This window comes from Panthera uncia, chromosome E3, assembly GCF_023721935.1.
Source record: "Panthera uncia isolate 11264 chromosome E3, Puncia_PCG_1.0, whole genome shotgun sequence".
Classification (NCBI taxonomy): Eukaryota; Metazoa; Chordata; class Mammalia; order Carnivora; family Felidae; genus Panthera; species Panthera uncia.
The window spans coordinates 17081504-17100244 of record NC_064815.1 but is presented as its reverse complement, the minus strand read 5'-3'; positions in this window follow the sequence as shown (position 1 = coordinate 17100244).

The following is an 18741-nucleotide window of genomic DNA, read 5'->3' as shown; positions in this document are numbered from 1 at the left end:
GGCCTTGGGCCGGGTTGAGAGACAGCGCTCCGGCTATGGCGGGGCGGGGCCTTGTGCAAGGCGGGCGCCCCTCCGCGAGCCCGGGACCCTGAGTGTAGGAGCCCCCCCCCCCACTCCTCCCCCGCCCCGGTCGCCAGTCAGCTGTGGAAAACGAGGTCTCCTCCGCGTCGTTGGGTCTCTGCCCTCAGAGCGCTTCGTGGGCGTGAAGGGCAAGGTTTCCCGCCTCCCATCGCCGCGTTTTTGACAAACCGAGAAGAGCTGCGAACAAAGCACCAAGGGACATTCTTACAAGAGACTGCTGTGAGGTGGCCTTCTAGGGGAGGTGACAGGAGTGCTAGGGCACGCTGGGTGTGAGTAGGTAAGGTCTAGAGGGAGTGCGTCCCTGAGGAGGTGATGCGGGGCCGAAGCAGAGAAGAGGCGGCCACGTGGAGGTGTGAGGGACAAGAGTTCCGGGCTGTGGGAAGGGCACAAACACAGACTCCAGGCCAGAACGCGCTTGGTGGTTTTGAGGAGCAGAATGAATGTCAAGGGTCGCTGCTGCAGCCAGCCAAGGGTCTCAGAATCCCGGCTGATTGACAGCCAATCCTGAAAGAAAGAAGGAATAAGATCGGAACACCTTGTTGACAAGAGCGTGTGTTTTATCTGACTAAACTACTTTCCTTCTAGAAGCTGCTACTTCAGAGATTTAATAATGGGCCTTTAGCAGGGAAAAACGGAGTTGTAGTTTCCACCATGCTCCCAGTTCACGGAGTGATCCTAGGCAAGCCACCTCTCTCTGGGCTTGGTTCCTTTTTTGCTTAGCGAGGGGTGCAGATTTCAGTGCCCGGGGACGGGAGTGTAAATGAGTGGGGTGGGCCATTGTAAGGCACTGGGGAGTAATGGGGCCTGGGGTGACCTAAAGAGTTCATGTTTTACCAGAAGGGATTGTCGATTGTGATTTTACAAGTGTAGCTGGTGAAAAAGAGAAAAGCAGCCCATCACAGCTGAGAGCTGGTGGGCACTCTCCCTCTAGAAGCCTTGGTATTGCCAGGAGCTGGCCTAGCACTGTCAGCCGGGCTGTGGTGTTGTCCTTTTGAGCATAAACAATTTCACAGAACTCCCAACATCAGACAAAGGCAGTCTCTGATGGATTGAAAGACCGTTTCATAATCATGTCTGAACACAAAAACAAGAACATTGTCCCAACCACAAAAATGACCAAACATAACTCTTTCTCCCCCCCAGTTTGAGTGACTGCCTTTTTATTTTTTTACCAAGTACGGCTTTAATCCTTGATCCGTTCCTCCTAAATTCTAGATAAGAATTATTAAGATAACCAAAAAGAATTATCCCTACCTCCTGACAACTTCCAACCTAGCGCAAATCTCCCGTTTCTCAAACCCTCCTTGAAAATCATCCAACACAAGCCTAAATCCTGTAATAAATAAGTCCTTCCTAACACACGCTTGCTGAGATGTCCATGATGGGGTTCCCCGTGGTGTGCCATTGCCCCTGTTTAACTACAGGTGTGTTCCCGTTGATCTTTGGCTGGAGGGCATTGTCAGAAATGGGGAATCCACAGAGATTCAGCTAAAGCCCTTACCACCGTGGACTGGAACCCTCCACTCTAGTAATAATGTACACATCTGAGATCCCTTGTGTCTCGGAGGTGCCATCCTGTCCATGACCAGGAGCCAAGTTCTCACTATATTGAGCTCTAATATTTTGTTAAGACCCTTATGTGTTAGGATTATTTTGTTTTCCTTGGTATAATGTCCCCGTTGGTTTTTTGGTTATCCAATTCGGTTTTTATTTTTCCTTGGTAAAATTGTTTTCGGGCTTTCTATACCTGCTGTTAGGGTCTGACCTCCTGTCTAGTGTTTTGAATGCCATTTGTCTATAACAGGAAACGTTTCTAGGGAAAGGACAGGTATACAGTCCTGGATGTCTAAGGGCATCACAAACCTGTTACTGCTCAAACTCTAATGATTGAACGTCACTTGTCCCTTTAAGAAGCTGGAGATGCCAACCACTCAGGGGTCATATAACTAGTTAGCATGCTGGAGTGTCATTTATTACCAGGATAAACCAGACAAATCACTCTATCAACCAATGCCCAATAAGTCTGTACTATAACGAGTCTTAGAGGCTATGAAATTCAAAAGGTATCCTCGGACCAGTGTCTTTTGGGTAAACTTTGCAGCAGATTGCCATTTTAAATTGCTATAAGGTCTTCTTCCTCAGTTTTGTTTGTGTCCCTGCAAACTTCTTTGTTTCATTTCTTCTGACCAGAATCAGGACATTTTCTCTGGTCCCTGTCAATGAAAATTGGCCTTTGGCAAAGTTCTGCAGATGCAAGGTTGCACAGCATCCTTATGGATCCTTGTCTCAACTAAGATTGGGCCAAATACCTGCTTCCTTCTCACAATTATACTAACTTGTACCCTTATCTCTCTGACACAGTCTCACTAGGGACAATTTAGAATTGCAGTGGCCCCTAACAAGATTATTTATTTGAGAGGTACCTTAGAACAAAAAAAGGAAGAAAGTCTCCTGAGGAGATTATTTGTCTTATTTGTCAAAAGGAGAGATTATCTTATGGGGTGCCTGGCTGGCTCAGTTAGTGGAGTGTGCAACTCTTGACCTCAAGATTGTGAGTTCAAGCTCTGTATTGGATGTGGAGCCTACCTAAGAAAGAGAGAGACAGAGAGAGAGAGAGAGAGAGAGAGAGAGAGAGGTTATTTTGTTTAACATAGGTGATTATTTCATTTCCATACTTTGGAGATTAATAAATGCTGACTTTTTAATTGTATAGCTGTATTACATTGCCAAGTGCCTCATTTATTTTTTTTAAATAGGCTGGAATATCACTGTGTGTGTGTGTGTGTGTGTGTGTGTGTGTGTGTGTGTATTATGTCAAAATGTGTTTTGTTTTTTTTTTAACATTTAAACTGTTTTCCTTCTCCTTGCAGGAAAAACATGAATTAGCCTTTTAGAGTGATAATTTTATATTTGCCTTAAGTAGCTACCTCTCACCTTTTTTGCTGTCCATTTTCTTCTCTTGGAAAACTTTAGGGAATTATTCTGTTGAATGTGTGCGCTCTAGAAATATCTAATCTAGTTAAACAAACATGTCTAAACTAATTGTTAAACTATATATGATTTCCTCAGTGTGCACTGAAAAGTATATTTATGTAATAGGCTTTGTTATTATAGTACAAGATAAGAAAAGGCCTCAGTTCAAAGATAAAGGAAGAGCTTTTGGCATAATCCAATGTCTTTAAATTTAAATTTGCCATGTAAAAATAATACCAGTACGATATTTTGGTTTGTATAAGATCAGTGTCAGTCTTCTTGTGATTTAAACCTTCTTATATTTTATATTGATTTTAAAAGTTAAGTAAATTATCATAGTTTTCAGATACTATTTTCCTTAAAATATTTTTCTTTTAAAAATAGTCACCATGTTGGGGTGCCTGGGTGGTTCAGTCAGTTGAGTGTCTGGCTCTTGATTTTGGCTCAGGTCATGATCCCAGGGTCATGGGATCAAGGTCCACATCAGGCTCTGTGCTCAGCATGCAACCTGCTTAAGATTCTGTCTCTCTGCCTCTGCCCCTCTCCTCCACTCACTCTCTCTCTCTCTCTTTCTCTCCCTCCCTCCCTCCCTCAAATAAAAATAAAATAAAATAGTCACCATGCTGTACATTACATCCCCAGAACTTATCATATAATTGGAAGTTTGTACCTCTTGACCACCTTCATTCATTTCCCTTACCCCAACCCCTGCCTCTTTCAATCACCAATCTGTTCTCTGTCTCTATTAGTTTTGTTTGTTGTTGTTTAGATTCCACATATAAGTGAAATATTATGGTGTTTCTCTTTCTTTAATTTATTTCACTTATAGTGCCTTCAAGTTCCATCGATGCTGTCACAAATAGCAGAATTTCTTGCCTTTTTATGGCTGAGTAGTATTCCATCGAATATACATATCAATCACATCCTCTTTATCCATTCATCTATCAGTGGACACGTGGGTTGTTTCCATATCTTGGCTATTGTAAATAACCCCTTGGCTTCAATAAACATAGGGATGCATATGTCTTTTTGAATTAGTATTTTCATTTTCTTTGGGTAAATACCCAGTAGTGGAATTACTAGATCATATGGTATTTCTATTTTTAACTTTTTGAGGAGCCTCCACACTGTTTTCCACAGTGGTTGCACCAATTTACATTCCCAATGACTGTGCACGAGGGTTCCCTCTTTTCCACATCCTTGCCAACCCTTGTTTTTTCTTGTCTTTTTGATATTAGCCATTCTCACTGATGTCGTGTGATATCTCCTTGTGGTTTTGACTTGCGTTTCCCTGATAATTAGTGATGCTGAGAATCTTTTCATGTATCTTTTGGCTGTCTGTATGTCTTCTTCGGAAAAATGTCTATTCAGGTCCTCTGCCCATTTTAAAATCAGATTTTTTTTTTTGGTGTTGTATAAGTTCTTTATATATTTCAGGTAAAAATATCATTATTGGAGTTTTTTTTTAATGTTTATTTATTTTTGAGAGAAAGAGAGAGAGAGCGGGGGAGAGGTAGAAAGAGAGGGAGACACAGAATCCAAAACCGGCTCTAGGCTCTGAGCTGTCAGCAACAGAGCCCAATGTGGGGCTTGAACTTATGAACTGTTGAGATCATGACCTGAACCAAAGTCAAACACTTAACTGACTGAGCCACCCAGAACCCTAATCCCATCATTGGATAGTCATTTACAAATATCTTCTTGCATTTAGTAGGTTGCCTTTTTGTTTTGTTGATAGCTTCCTTTGCTGTGCTAAAACATTTTATTTTAGTGTAGTCTCAATAGTTTATTTTTGCTTTTGTTTTCCTTGCTTGAGAAAACATATCTAGAAAAATGTTGTTAAGGCTGGTGTCCAAGAGGTTACTGCTTTTATGTGTTAAGAAGTTTTATTATTTCAGGTTTCACATTCAAGTCTTTTTTTAAAAATTATTTTACGTTTATTTATTTTTGAGAGACAGAGAGAGATAGGGAGAGGGGCAGAAAGAGAAGGAGACATGGAATCCAAAGCAGGCTCCAGGCTCTGAGGTGTCAGCACAGAGCCCGACGCGGGGCTCGAACCCACAAACTGCGAGATCATGACCTGAGCCGAAGTCGGACGCTCAACCGACTGAGCCACCCAGGCGCCCCTCACATTTAAGTCTTTAATCCATTTTGAGTTTATTTTTGTGTTTGGTGTAAGAAAGTTATCCAGTTTTGCATGCAGTTGTCCTGTTTTCCCAGGATAAACTGTTGATTGATGAGACTGTCTTTTCCCTATCGTGTATTCTTGCCTCCTTTGTTGTAGATTAATTGACCATATAAGTGTGGGTTTATTACGAGGGTCTTTTCTGTTCTGTTGATTTATATGTCTATTTTTTGTGCAAGTACCATACTGTTTTGATTACTATAACTTTGTAGGATAACTTGAAATCAGGAATTGTGACACCTCCCACTTTGTTCTTCAGGATTGCTTTGGCTACTTGGAGTCTGTTGTGACACCATAAAAATTTGGCGATTATTAACTCTTGGTACTTTATTTTTTTTAAGTTTATCTATTTATTTTTTGGGGGGAAGGGCAGAGAGGGAGAGAGAGAGAATGCCAAGAAGGCTTAGTACTGTCAGTACAGAGCCTGACACAGGGCTAAATCTCACGAACCATGAGATCATGACCTGAGCTGAAATCAAGAGTCAGATGCTCAAACCAACTGAGTCACCCAGGCACCAAATATCTCTTTTCTTTAGATATTTGTTTCCTGTATATTGTTTCCTCTACAACTATTCTTGATTTTTCCTTTCCTAGATTCAGTCCTCAAAATTAGACTAATAACACTATTAGCATATTTTTTATGCCTAAATTAGCTTCAATTTTCTAAAAAAGCCATTAGGTAACACAGAGATCTTCTCCTTTACTTTATAAAATGAAAAACAATAGGAATCATTAGGTTTACCAGGAATTCTCCAAACTCCTCTTCTCCAAATTCTCCTATTAGTTTAAATTCATTAAATAAGAACTCTTTTGTCTTCTATACTATAATTAAAAAATAATAAACCAAAGAGTTTTCTTCCTAAGTTATTTACACGTGACTAAAGTGTAGGTTAATGTAAATATCTGTCAATGATTATATGCTTTTTAGTAAAAAAAAAAAAAAGCATAATCATTTTTTTAAGTTTTTATTTAAGGGGAGAGAGAAAGAGAGAGTACAAGTCGGGGATAGGCAGAGAGAGAGAGAGAGGGAGAGGGAGAGAGAATCCCAAGCAGGCTCCACACTACCAGTGCAGAGCCCAATGTGGGACTCGAACTCACAAACTGCGAGATCATGACCTGAGCTGAAGTCGGACTCTTAACCAACTGAGCCACCCAGGCGCCCCAAGCATAATCATTTTTAAGCACAAAAATTGGTGTGATAACTACAAAAAGATCAGTTTCCAAGATTTTAGTGTCACAAGCATCTTTCCTTTATCTTCATGAAAAGTCTGAACAAGGGGCTCCTGGGTGGCTCAGTGGGTTAAGCGTCTGACTTCGGCTCAGGTCATGATCTCACAGTTCATGGATTCGAGCCCCGCGTCGGGCTCTGTGCTGACAGCTTGGAACCTGGAGCCTGCTTCGGATTCTGTGTCTCCCTCTCTCTCTGCCCCTCCCCTGCTCACGCTGTCTCTCTTTGTCTCTCAAAAATAAATAAATGTAAAAAAAAATGTTTTAATAATAAAAAAAAGTCTGAACAAGCATTAGGAGTACTGGTCAACTTTCAGATGGGGGTCATCAGAGGCCTACTGCTTATTTCAGTTTTTCATTAGATCCAATAGCCACAGCATACCTACCTTGTCTAAGAGCTATAGGAACAACAGCAGAATGCATACAACTTTCCATTGATTTATTTAGTTCTAAGGTCTCTGCTAACTATGGTTCCCCATTCTAAAGACTCTTCTACTGACAGAAAACACTCAACACTTCTCAGCTGGTGGCCTATCTCCCTATGAAATACTATTATTTTCCCTTTACGTGTCATTGTCTGTCACTGCAACCCTGTAAATCAGACACCCTCCTTTTCTTACATGGAGGAGGAGAAGCCCATGGTTGTTTTTCTCTCTTAGGGAACTCACAAATCCTGGAAAGACCTTCTGGAGATTCCCTTGTACCCCTGCTTTAATTGCGTTTGTTGATTAATCTTACTTTAAAAAGATAAATACCAATACCAGACATAATGGAGCTTAATGAGGAAAGACTGAAAGCTTTTCCTCTAAGATCAGAAAAATAATGAGAATGCCTACTATTGCCATTTGTATTTAACATAGTACTGGAAGTCCTAGCCACAGCAGTTAGGCAAGAGAAAAATTAAAGTCATCCAAACTGAATAAAAATGTCATCCAAATTGGAAAGAAGAAGTAAATTTTTCTTTATTCAAGGATGACATGATCTTATACGTAGAAAGCCCTAAAGATTCCACAAAAAACCCACTAGAGCCAATAAAGGAATTTTAACAAAGTGTGCAATACAAAATTGACACTCAAAAATCAGTTGTTTCTACATACTAACAATGACCAATCTGAGAATGAAATTAAGAAAACAATTCCATTTACAATAGCATCAAAAATAATAAAATACTGGAGCACCTGGGTGGCTCAGTCATTAACCATCTGACTTTGGCTCAGGTCATGATCTCACTGTTCGTGAGTTCGAGCCCTGCATCAGGCTCTGGGATGGCAGCTTGGAGCCTGGAGTCTGCTTCTGTCTCTGTCTCTCTACCCCTCCTCTGCTTGCTCTCTCTCTCTCTTTCTCTCTCAAATGTAAAATAAAACATAAAACAAATTTTTAGTAATGAAATACTGAGGAATAAACGTAACCAAGTAGACAAAGGGCTTGCACACTGAAAACTATAAAATGTTGCTGAAAGAGCTTATGGAAGAACCAAATAAATCAAAAGAAATCCAAGTTTATGAGTTGGAAGACTTAATATTGTTAAGATGTTGATACCACCCAAATTCATCTACAGATATGTGCAGTCCCCTATCAAAAGCCCAATAGTGATTTTTGCAGAAATAGGACAATCCATCCTAAAATTCATATGGAATCCCAATGGACCCTGAATAGCCAAAATTGTTTTGAAAAGTAACAAAATTGGAGATCTCACAGTTACTGATTTCAAAATGTACCACAAAGCTATAGCAGTTAGAACAGTGGGGCACTGACATAAGGATAGATATATAGACCAATGGAATAAAATAGAGAGTCCAGAAATAAACCCTCAAACATATGGTTAAATGATTTTCAACAAGGATACCAACATCATTCAATGGGGAAAAGCTAGTCTTTTCAACAAATGGTATTGAGAAAACTGGATATCCATATGCAAAAGAATGAAGTCAAGCCTTTATCTTACACCATATACAAAAATTAATTCAAAATGCATGGAAGAACTAAATGTAAGACCTGAAATTATACTCTTAGAAGAAAACATAGGGGAAAAGCTTCATGATGTTGGATTTGGCAATGATTTTTTAAATAAGACACCAAAATCACAGACAAAAAAAAAAAGAGAGAGAGAGAGAGAAGAAAATAGATAAACGGGAACTACATAAAAAATTAAAATTCTGCGTATCAAAGGACACAATCAACAGAGTGAAGAGGGAACCTGTGGAATGAGAGGAAATATTTGCCAATCCAGTATCTGCTAAAGACTTAATATCAGGAACACGTAAAGAACTCCTACAATTCAACAACAGCAACAACAAAAAATTAACCTAAAAAATGGGCAAAACACTTGAATAGATATTTTTCCAAAGAACATACACAAATGACCAAAAACACATGAAAAGATGCTCAACATTACTAATCATTAGGGGAATGCAAATCAAAACCACAGTTAGTTACCACTTCATATCTACCATATGACCCAGCAATTCCACTTCTGGATATATACCCAAAAGAACTGAAAGCAGAGTATCAAAGAGATATTTGTACACCCATATGTATACAGCATATTCACAAGAGCCAAAAAGTAGAAAAAAACCTAAGGGCCCATCAACAGATGAATGAATGAATAGACCAAATATGGTATCTGCATACAATGAAATATTATTTAGCCTTAAAAAGGAAGGAAATTCTGACATATGCTCTAATATGGTGAACCTTGAAGACATTATGCTAAGTGAAATAAGCCAGTCACAAAAAGACAAATACTGTATGATTCCACTGATATGAGGTACTAGAGTGGTCAAATTCATAGAGACAGAAAGTAGAATGGTGGTTGCCAGGGCTTGGGGAAAAGGGGAAGGGGAGTCATTATTTAACGAGAACAGAGTTTCAGTTTTGCAAGATGAAAAAGTTCTGGAGATGGATAGTTGTGATGGTTGCACAATGTGAATGTACTCTTAAAATGTACCTTAAAAATGTACTGAACTGTACACCTAAAAATGGCTAAGATGCTAAGCCATAAGATGAGATTTACTTTATGTGTATTTTACCACAATTAACAATTTAGAAAAGAGAGAAATATATGGGACACCTGGGTGGCTCAGTCGGTTGGGCATCGGTTGGTTTTGGCTCAGGTCATGATCTCACAGTTTGTGGGTTTGAGCTCCATGCTGGGTTAGGCGCTGGTGGTGCGGAGCCTGCTTGGGACCCTCTCTCTCTCTCTCTCTCTCTCTCTCTCTGCCCTTCTCCCCAGCTTGTGCTCTCTTGCTCTCTGTCATGATAAAGAAATAAACTTAAAATTTTTAAAAGATTTATTGGTTTTCGAGAGACAAAGTGTGAGCAGAGAGCGAGGAAGACACAGAATCTCAAGCAGGCTCCAGGCTCTGAGCTGTCAGTACAGAGCCCAACACAGGGCTCAGAATCACAGACTGTGAGATTATGACCTGAGCCGAAGTTGCACACTCAACCAATGAGCCACCCAGGTGCCCCAATAAAGAAATAAACTTAAAAAAAAGAAAAGAAAAATTAAAAAAAAAATCCAAGCAGCCTATGTTATCACAATCTTGGATTTATCCTTGTAAGCTTGTTCCAGATGTTAAATCAGTTCAGATGGTAAATAAATTACCTTCACCCAGGCCTGCAAACTGATGAAAGATAATAAAACAAATATTCATACCGACAGTGGGTTTACACTTTTAGGTCAATTCCTGACTTCAAAATGCATCGGAAACAGACATTCTAACTTAGAAAAATGGTGTGGCTTCATCTCATAAAATTGAACACTCATATATGCTATTGTGCAGGTTCTGGGCCTATTTGCTCTTGGAGCCACTCCTCATAGTCCCCTGCTGTGCTCAGTTTTATGGCTGGGTGACTGCTACAGGCTATCCATCTCAAGCAGCCATGTCAGCTGGCTTCCAGTTGGGTTCAAGCAATGGAAGTCAATGGAGGGAGAATGTAAAGCAGAAGGAAGGGAGGAGCCAGGGTATTTCTCTACCAGCACCCTCCCCCACCCTCACTTCCTATTCCCATAGTATACCCTATGATGGCTGTAGCTATCACATCTCCCATGGGAGAGGCTGGCCATAATTCCAACTTCTACAGGTGACCCTGACCCTAGGATCTGGTAACACTAAACTTTGTCCCTCCATCCTAAGAGTGGTTAACAGCTTTCAGCTATTGTTAATTTTTGGAGAAGCTTACCACCTCCTGTTAGGGTTCTCGGCCATTGGTTATCATACTACTCAGCAATAAAAAGGAAAAAACTATTGAAACATGCAACGACTTAGACCTCAAGGTCACTTACATAAAATTATTTAAAAATTTTTGTGTGTGTATGTTGGGGGGGAACTTGAGCGGGGGGAGCAGAGGGTGAGAGAGAGAATCTCAAGCAGGCTCCTGTATCTTGATGGTGGTGGTGGTTACATAATTCTACACATGATAAAATTCAGTATGTACACAGAACTGTATATACACAGACACAAATGAGTGCATGTAAAACTGATGAAGTCTGTATAGTCTGTGGATTTTACAAGTATCAATTTCCTGATTGTGACACTGCACTACTGTTATGTAAGATGTTACCATTGGGATTGTTACCATTTCTTTGGGTGAATGCCCAGAAGTAGAATTACTGGAATCACTTGTGGATATGTTATTATTTCCAAATAAAAACTTATTAAATTTTAAAAAAGAAACAGATTTCCTGACATATCCCTCTAAAATGGACAGCAAATTAAGAACTTTTAGATGTTTGGGGTGCCTGGGTGGCTCAGTCGGTTAAGCATCCGACTTTGGCTTGGGTCATGATCTCACGGTTTGAGTTCAACCCCCACGTTGGGCTCTGTGCTGACAGCTCAGAGCCTGGAGCCTGCTTTGGATTCTGTGTCTCCCTCTTTCTCTGCCCCTCCACCGCTCATGCTCTCTCTCTCCTTCAAAAATAAATAAACATTTAAAAAACCTAAAAAAAAAAAAAAAAGAACTTTTAGATGTTTTGCTGTTATCTAAGAGGTAAACATAGTCAAAATGGAGTTTAGTATAAATGCTTCCTGATACTGCCCATATAGCAGAGATAAATTAACAACACTGAACCAACATGTGTGGGGGTAACTTCCAGGGTCTTGCAGAGGATGCTTCCAATGCATGCCCTAATTGCCAAGGACATATTCCCTGCAAGACTATCTATAAAGGTAGGACATGAACAGGAACCAAAGCCTCCCAGGCCCTGTGAACACCTCCAGATGAACTATGAGTGTTCTGGTTATTGTGGTTTATTCTCACGATGGATTAAGTTTTTCTCTCGCTGGAGAGCTATGTACGTACTAGTGGAGAAAAAATCACTTGGTTTTAAAATTCCCGACGGTGGTGGTGCTGGGGCGGGGGGTGTCTCAATTTATCTCTCTAGTAACAGAAACACATGCACTGGTACCATTATTTTCTTAATTTCTTTTACTCAGAAAATAAACTCTCCATATCATCCACTATCTTCAGCAAAAATAAGAGAACTAAAGGAATTTGAAAGCTCATAATTATCAAAACTCTCAGAAACCCCAAGCTTTGCCACTGCACTTGGTACCACAAGATCAATTCCTTCCAGGATTCACAATTATTTCCTACTGAGTTAACGGCCTCATGCATTTGGGAATTACTTCTAATCCTAGACTGATCCTGTTATAAATTTATATGACTAATTTCTGCAGGGACTCGTATAATACCTCCAGACTTACCACTGATAAGTATTTCCAAAACATCCACCTAAGCAGCTCTGCATGATCTGATACCTAGAGATTTGGTCTTCTGGAAAGGAATGAAAAACAACAACCACAACAACTGCCCTTGATCCTCTAAACAAATGACCCTTAACAAATAACTGATACGATAATAAACTCCAAATTGTTGACCCTGAGGCTCATATTTCCCAACTAAAAAGACATATATCACTTTCTCCTGAATACTGGCATCTAGTCCAATAGGGGACCTCAAAATGAGGATTCTTGGCATTTCTCTAGAAATTGCTGACTGTGGGCAGCTTCTGTCCCAGATGATGGAACAGGATGCTAATGGAACAGCTTCTACAGAAGACAAGATTAATTTTTTAGTTCTTCTGTACCCTTTTCCATACCCTTTGTTCTACTAGTAATTCTACCTATTATTGTCTTTAACATCCCCTCTTTAATTGACTAATATTTTCTTAATATGATCTTCTGTATCTTCATTCTGTTACTTTTGAACCCCAGTGGTTTCTTTTTGTTACTTAAGGGGAAAAAAATGCTGGTGCATATTTCTTAGACCTTAGCTACTGCTCTGAATTTTCTTTCACAGATAGGTAGGCAGTGTTTAATTATTTTACAATGTGCACATTACAAAAACATTAAAATCACATTTTAAATGTTATCTATCACTAATCTAAGTAAAGTACAACATTCCATTAAAATTTTTTTCTATTTTTAAAATAGAAATGACACACAATGTTATTACATTAGTTGTAGGTGTACAACATAGTGATTGGACAATTCTATACATTACTCAATGCTCATCACTATAATATGGTGTAGTCACCACCCAACAGTATTACAGTATTATGAACTGCATAATTACTGACTACATTCCCTATGCTGTTCTCTTCAACTGCATGGCTTATTTATGTCATAACTGGAAAATTTGTGCCTCTTAATCTCCTTCACCTAGTTTGCCTCCACCAGCTTATTCTCTGTATTTATGAATCTGCTTCTGTTTTTTTGTTTGTCCATTTACTCTGCTTTTTAAATTCTACATATAAGTGAAGTTATATGGTATTTGTATTTCTCTGTCTGACTTATTTTACTTAGTATAATACCCTCCAGGTCCATCTATGCTGTTGCAAATAACAAGATCTCATTCTTTTATATGGCTAAGTAATATTTCATTATGTATATATACCACATCTTTATCCATTCATCTATTGATGGACAATTTAGGTTCTATATCTTGGCTAGTGCAATGCTGCAATAAACATAGGGGTACATATATCTTTTCAAATTACTGTTTTCATTTTCATTTTCTATTTATTTATTTACTTATCTATTTATGTATGTATTTGTTTATTTGTTTGTTTTTAGTTTTGAGAGACAGAGAGAGACAGAGCATGAGCAGGGGAGGGGCAGAGGGAGGGAGACACAGAATCTGAAGCAGGCTCCAGGCTCTGAGCTGTCAACACAGAGCCCGATGTGGGGCTCAAACCCATGAACTGTGAGATCATGACCTGAGCCAAAGTCGGATGCTTAACCAATGGAGCCACCCAGGCGCCCCAGTGTTTTCATCTTTTTTGGGTAAATGCCCAGCAGTAGAGTTACTGGATCGTATGGTATTTCTATTCTTAATTTTTTGAGGAACTGCCATCCTTCTTTCCACAGTAGAAAGCACATTTCCAATTCACATTCCCACCACTCACAGTGCATGAGGATTCCCCTTTTTTTCATATCCACACCAACACTTGCTTTTTGTATTGCTCTGAATTTAACTCATTGCTGGACCTGTCGCCTCTCCAGCTAATCTTGCTGACAAAAAAACAAAAGCAAAAACAAAAAACTTCCAGAAGGTAAAATTCCTTCCACAAGTCCTTTCCAGTCTTGAGTTCTCCTTACATAATTAATTCCAAAATTTAGTCCTGTAGAAATTGGACCTGAACGAAATGTTTTTGCTGAGGTCATTATAACCCTACTAGTAAAACCTAGGTTATCGGGAATGGGAACTAATGTTGGGGCTATTCTTGCTACAGAAACTCTAGCCTACTTATAGTAATTATGTAATCCCACTCAAGGAATCTGTCTACCTCAGGAGTTCAAAAGTTGGATACACTTATTTTGATACATGATATTTATCTCCCAATACAACCTATGCCTTGCTGGGGTCATACTTCTTGTTCAGACATCAAGCTCTTACTTGCTGCTACACACTAACTTATCCTACAGATTCAGGGTAACTGTTAGAGCCTTTTGGGTATTTTCAACAACCACCTTTCCAGTGGATCATGTTTTCCTGAGAATGGTACCTAGAAATCTCTGAAATGAGACAAGAATAGGCTACTCAGATAAATTCCCAGGAGGGATAACCTACTCCCTAATCATGCATGTGATATGAGCTTCACTTCCCAGAGAGGGAAAATACTACTGGAAAAGAGGATGCAAAACTTGTCTGTAACCTCAGCAGACACCATAAGTGATACATCTACTCAGAAGCTCAACAACCAACTTAAACTTGAATTTGTTAACCAAGGTGAAAGTTATGCTTCTGTAAACACTTGTTGCTGCACCTGCAAAAATACAGGTCAAGTGGAACAGTCTGCAACTGTGCTAAAAGAAGTCACTTGAGGGGCACCTGGGTGGCACAGTTGGTTAAGCATTGGACTCTTGATTTTGGCCCAGGTCATGATCTCACAGTTGTGGGATCGAGCCCTGTGTGGGTCTCAGTGCTGGGCATGGAGCCTGCTTGGGAATCTCTCTCTCCCTCTCTCTCTGCCCCTCCTCCTCCTCCTCCTCCTCTTCCTCCTCCTTCTTCTTCTTTTTCTTCTTCTTCTTCTTCTTCTTCTTCTTCTTCTTCTTCTTCTTTTCTCTCTCTCTCTCTCTCTCTCTCAAAATAAATAAACATTAAAATAAAGAAGAAGTCACTTGAATCTCTAAAAAAGACAAGCTGGGCTTTTGGACATGGTTTCATTGCCTGGGTTTGATAACCTGGGCCACTGTCTTGAGGACCTATTACAAGAAGTAATAGTTCAATAGAAACTAGTTTGTTTTTGGTAATTTCCTGTAACGTAGTTGGCTGATGTACCATTTTCAGAGTCTTTCTTAAAAATATTTATTTATTTATTTATTTTGTGAGACAGAGCAAGAGTGAGTGGGGTAGGGGCGGAGAGAGGGAGAGAGAGAATCCCAAGCAGGCTCCGTGCTGACAGTGCAGGGCCTGACGTGAGGCTCGAACACACGAACTGTGAGATCATGACCTAAGCCAGAATCAAGAGTTGGACACCCAGGGTGCCTGGGAGGCTCAGTCGGTTGAGCGTCCCACTTCAGCTCAGGTCATGATCTCATGCTTCATGAGTTTGAGCCCTGCATCGGGCTCTGTGCTGACAGCTCAGAGCCTGGAGCCTGCTTCTGATTCTGTGTCTCCCTCTCTCTCTGCCCCCCCCCCACTCATGCTCTGTCTCTCTTTGTCTCAGAAATAAATAAACATTAAAAAAAAATTGGATGCCCAACCAACTGAGCCACCAAGGTGCCCCTTGTCTTCAGAGTCTTAAATGCTACTGTGTAACCAAAATCATGTCAGAGGATTCAACAACTCTTGCTGTAACAAAAGGAGAAGGTGAGACTGACCTAAACTGAACTATAGGTGTTCTCTTGGCAATCTCCTAATGAGAAAAATCTTGGCAATGGCAAAGAGCTGAGTAGTAGACTAAAATCCTAAGTCCTGATTCCATCTGCCCTTGGCCAAGAGGGAGACTGAGAAAGAGAAAGCATCCTCTGACAGCCTGGAGACTGCCTGACACTATCATCTAGGCTTTGGTGTTGATCGGAATTCGTATGACACTCACAGCTAGACTGTGGGTTTCCCTTAATAAACATAAACAATTTCACAAAACACTAACATGACAAGGCTACCACCGTGAGGGATCAAGGCAAAAACATGACCATTCTATCATGACTGAACACCGACAAAAACGAGCATCATCCAAACAGAAGTGACCAAATATTCTCCATCCTGGCTAATATGAGAATTATGCTCCTTTATCAATTATAGCTTTAGTCTTGCTCCTTTCTTCCCACCTTTAATTTATTTTTTAAAGTTTACCTTTAAATTTATTTTGAGAGAGGGAGAGCGAGGGCGGGGCAGAGAGAGAGGGAGAGAATCCCAAGCAGGCTCGGCACTGTTAGCACAGAGCTCTCTGCAGGGCTTAATCTTGTGACCTGCAAGGTGATGACCTTAGCCCAAATCAAGAGTCGGATGTTTAACCGACTGAGCCACCCAGGCACCCCTCTTCCCACCTTTTATATAAAAAATTTTAAGATACCCAATCATGGAACTATCCCCATTTCCTCATAGCATTCAAACCAGAGCAAAGCCCCTTTCCCTGGGTCTTCTCCAGAAACTTAACCCAAGCTCAAGTCATATACGAAGTCATTTCTAACATCTTCTTATACTGAAATGCTCTACAATTTCCCATCTTGTGTGGTCTCCCTCATTGCAATGAGTCAATAAACCCAACTTTGTTCAATTATAGGTGTGTTCTTGGTTGCCTTTGACAGGAGGACATTGCCACTGGAAATTGGCTTTGTTTGTTTGTTTTCACTGAAAGATACTGATTTTTTTTTAAGTTAACTCAAAATAAGTTTTAAGAAGTCTGAAATCATACACAACAGGTCTATGGCTTGATTTGGCCCGAGGGCTGCCAATTTGCAACCTTTCTGTTGGAAGATCTCCCTTCTGGATGTAAAGATTAATATTATGAATAGTTAACAGCCATTAAGTACCTAAGCTGAACAAGGGACTGAACACATACTTTCACATGTACTGTTTTATTTAATGTTCTTTTCTGCATAAGTCATTCAGAACTCCCTGAATTCTATTCATGCTGTGCCATTTGCAAGGTCGCCTGCTGCATGTTTGACTATAAATGAGGTCAAATCCCTATTTTACAGGAAAATGCTAATGTATACCTGCTCCCTTCCCACTGTGAGCCTGTAGCCATAGGAACTGTGATCAAGTACACAATAACATCTCCGTGATCAAGTCCCTGAGGAACAAAGTTCATTTTAATGAAGCTGGTCTGACTGCAGAGCAATCTGAGGGACTTCCTGGGCTTCTCAGCAGTGTGCCACCTCCTAACTTCCAGCTGGCTTTGGAGGAAGAGAAAGCGGAGCTGTCTCAGGTATGGGCTTCTTATTGGGAGCTAGGTCTGGGGCAGGCAGAAAAAGGCTGTGGGGAAAAATCCTTTGGGCATGCTTCTTCGGAGGAGAAAGAAGGAGAAAGGGGCTTGTATACCAGGTAGCATGGTCTCTGAGGGCTTTACCAGATCTCTGAGTGTATGAATTGTGCCTAGAGTATAGAAGGATTCTACCATCACCCGGGGCATTGGCTAGAATCTTTTAAGGATCCTTCCAGCACTGGAATCATAGGAGCAAGGGACCAAATTCTATGACATCTTTGGTTTGTGAAGATGGGAGAAAACAGAAAAAGCTTTAGGCTAAGTGCTCCCACTAACTCACTTCCCTTTCTGTATCCTTGCCATTTCCCACACCATATGTCCTTCACTCTATTCTCCAAAAAGCCCAGGGACCTATGTCTTCCTTTGACTGCCTAAGGTGAGCCCTGGGAGTCTTAAGCCCATAAAACCCCTGCCTTTCCCCTTTTCTCTGCTATGTGGGCCAACGTTTCTGCCTCAATTTCCCCGAATGACAAAACAGTTTGCCCAGGACTGGCGCTAGCTCCCCTGGCCAATGCTGGCCCTTGGAGTCAAGACCGTCTTCCTATGCTCATAATGTCAGGCTGAGCCTTGTTGTAAGAAACTGATTACTCAGAACCACATTCTGAATATAGCCACTACAGAGAGTATTTGACTGCCTCTCGTGTACTATATGGATCTGAACAGCCTGAATCAAGATGCCTTGGACACAGTCCTGTGGCTCATGGCCTTATCTCTCAAGGAGTGGCTCTGTGCAGGACCAGGTTCCCAGCCCAGGTCTCCAGCCCCAGTCTTGTCCTCTTTCTCACCCTAACCATGCTACTGACAAGATGTCTCTCTGGCCAAGCTGCTCATTTTGAAAGAGATGACAAAAAAAAAAAAAAAAATGAGATAAAGACAGAGACAGAGAGAAAAGGAGAGGAGAGAGATGTGTTGGGGACAGAGGCTCCTAAAAAAGATCTGTCGTTTTTCAGTCGATCAATCAGTCACCCAAGGCATAATGGAGGGCTACATCTCTTCTCCATCCTTGTCCAATATGCACCTTTGGGTCTTATTTTATTAATTAGGAAATTTTTAATTCCTATTGAAAATATGATACACATGATAAAAAATTCAAACAGTAATAGAGTATGCAGTATAAAATTCATTTCCTCCCCCACCCCCGACCCTGACCTCTAGTTCTCTTCTCTAGAGGCAGCCCCTGTTTCGAGTTTCTTCTTTATCTTTACAAAACACACTATACATATATAAGCACGTGTGTATCTAATCTCCTTTTTGTGAAACACACTAATTAACATACTATATGTTTTCTTATATTATACTGTTTTCACCTAAATAAGCTCCACTTGGGACTTATTTCAGG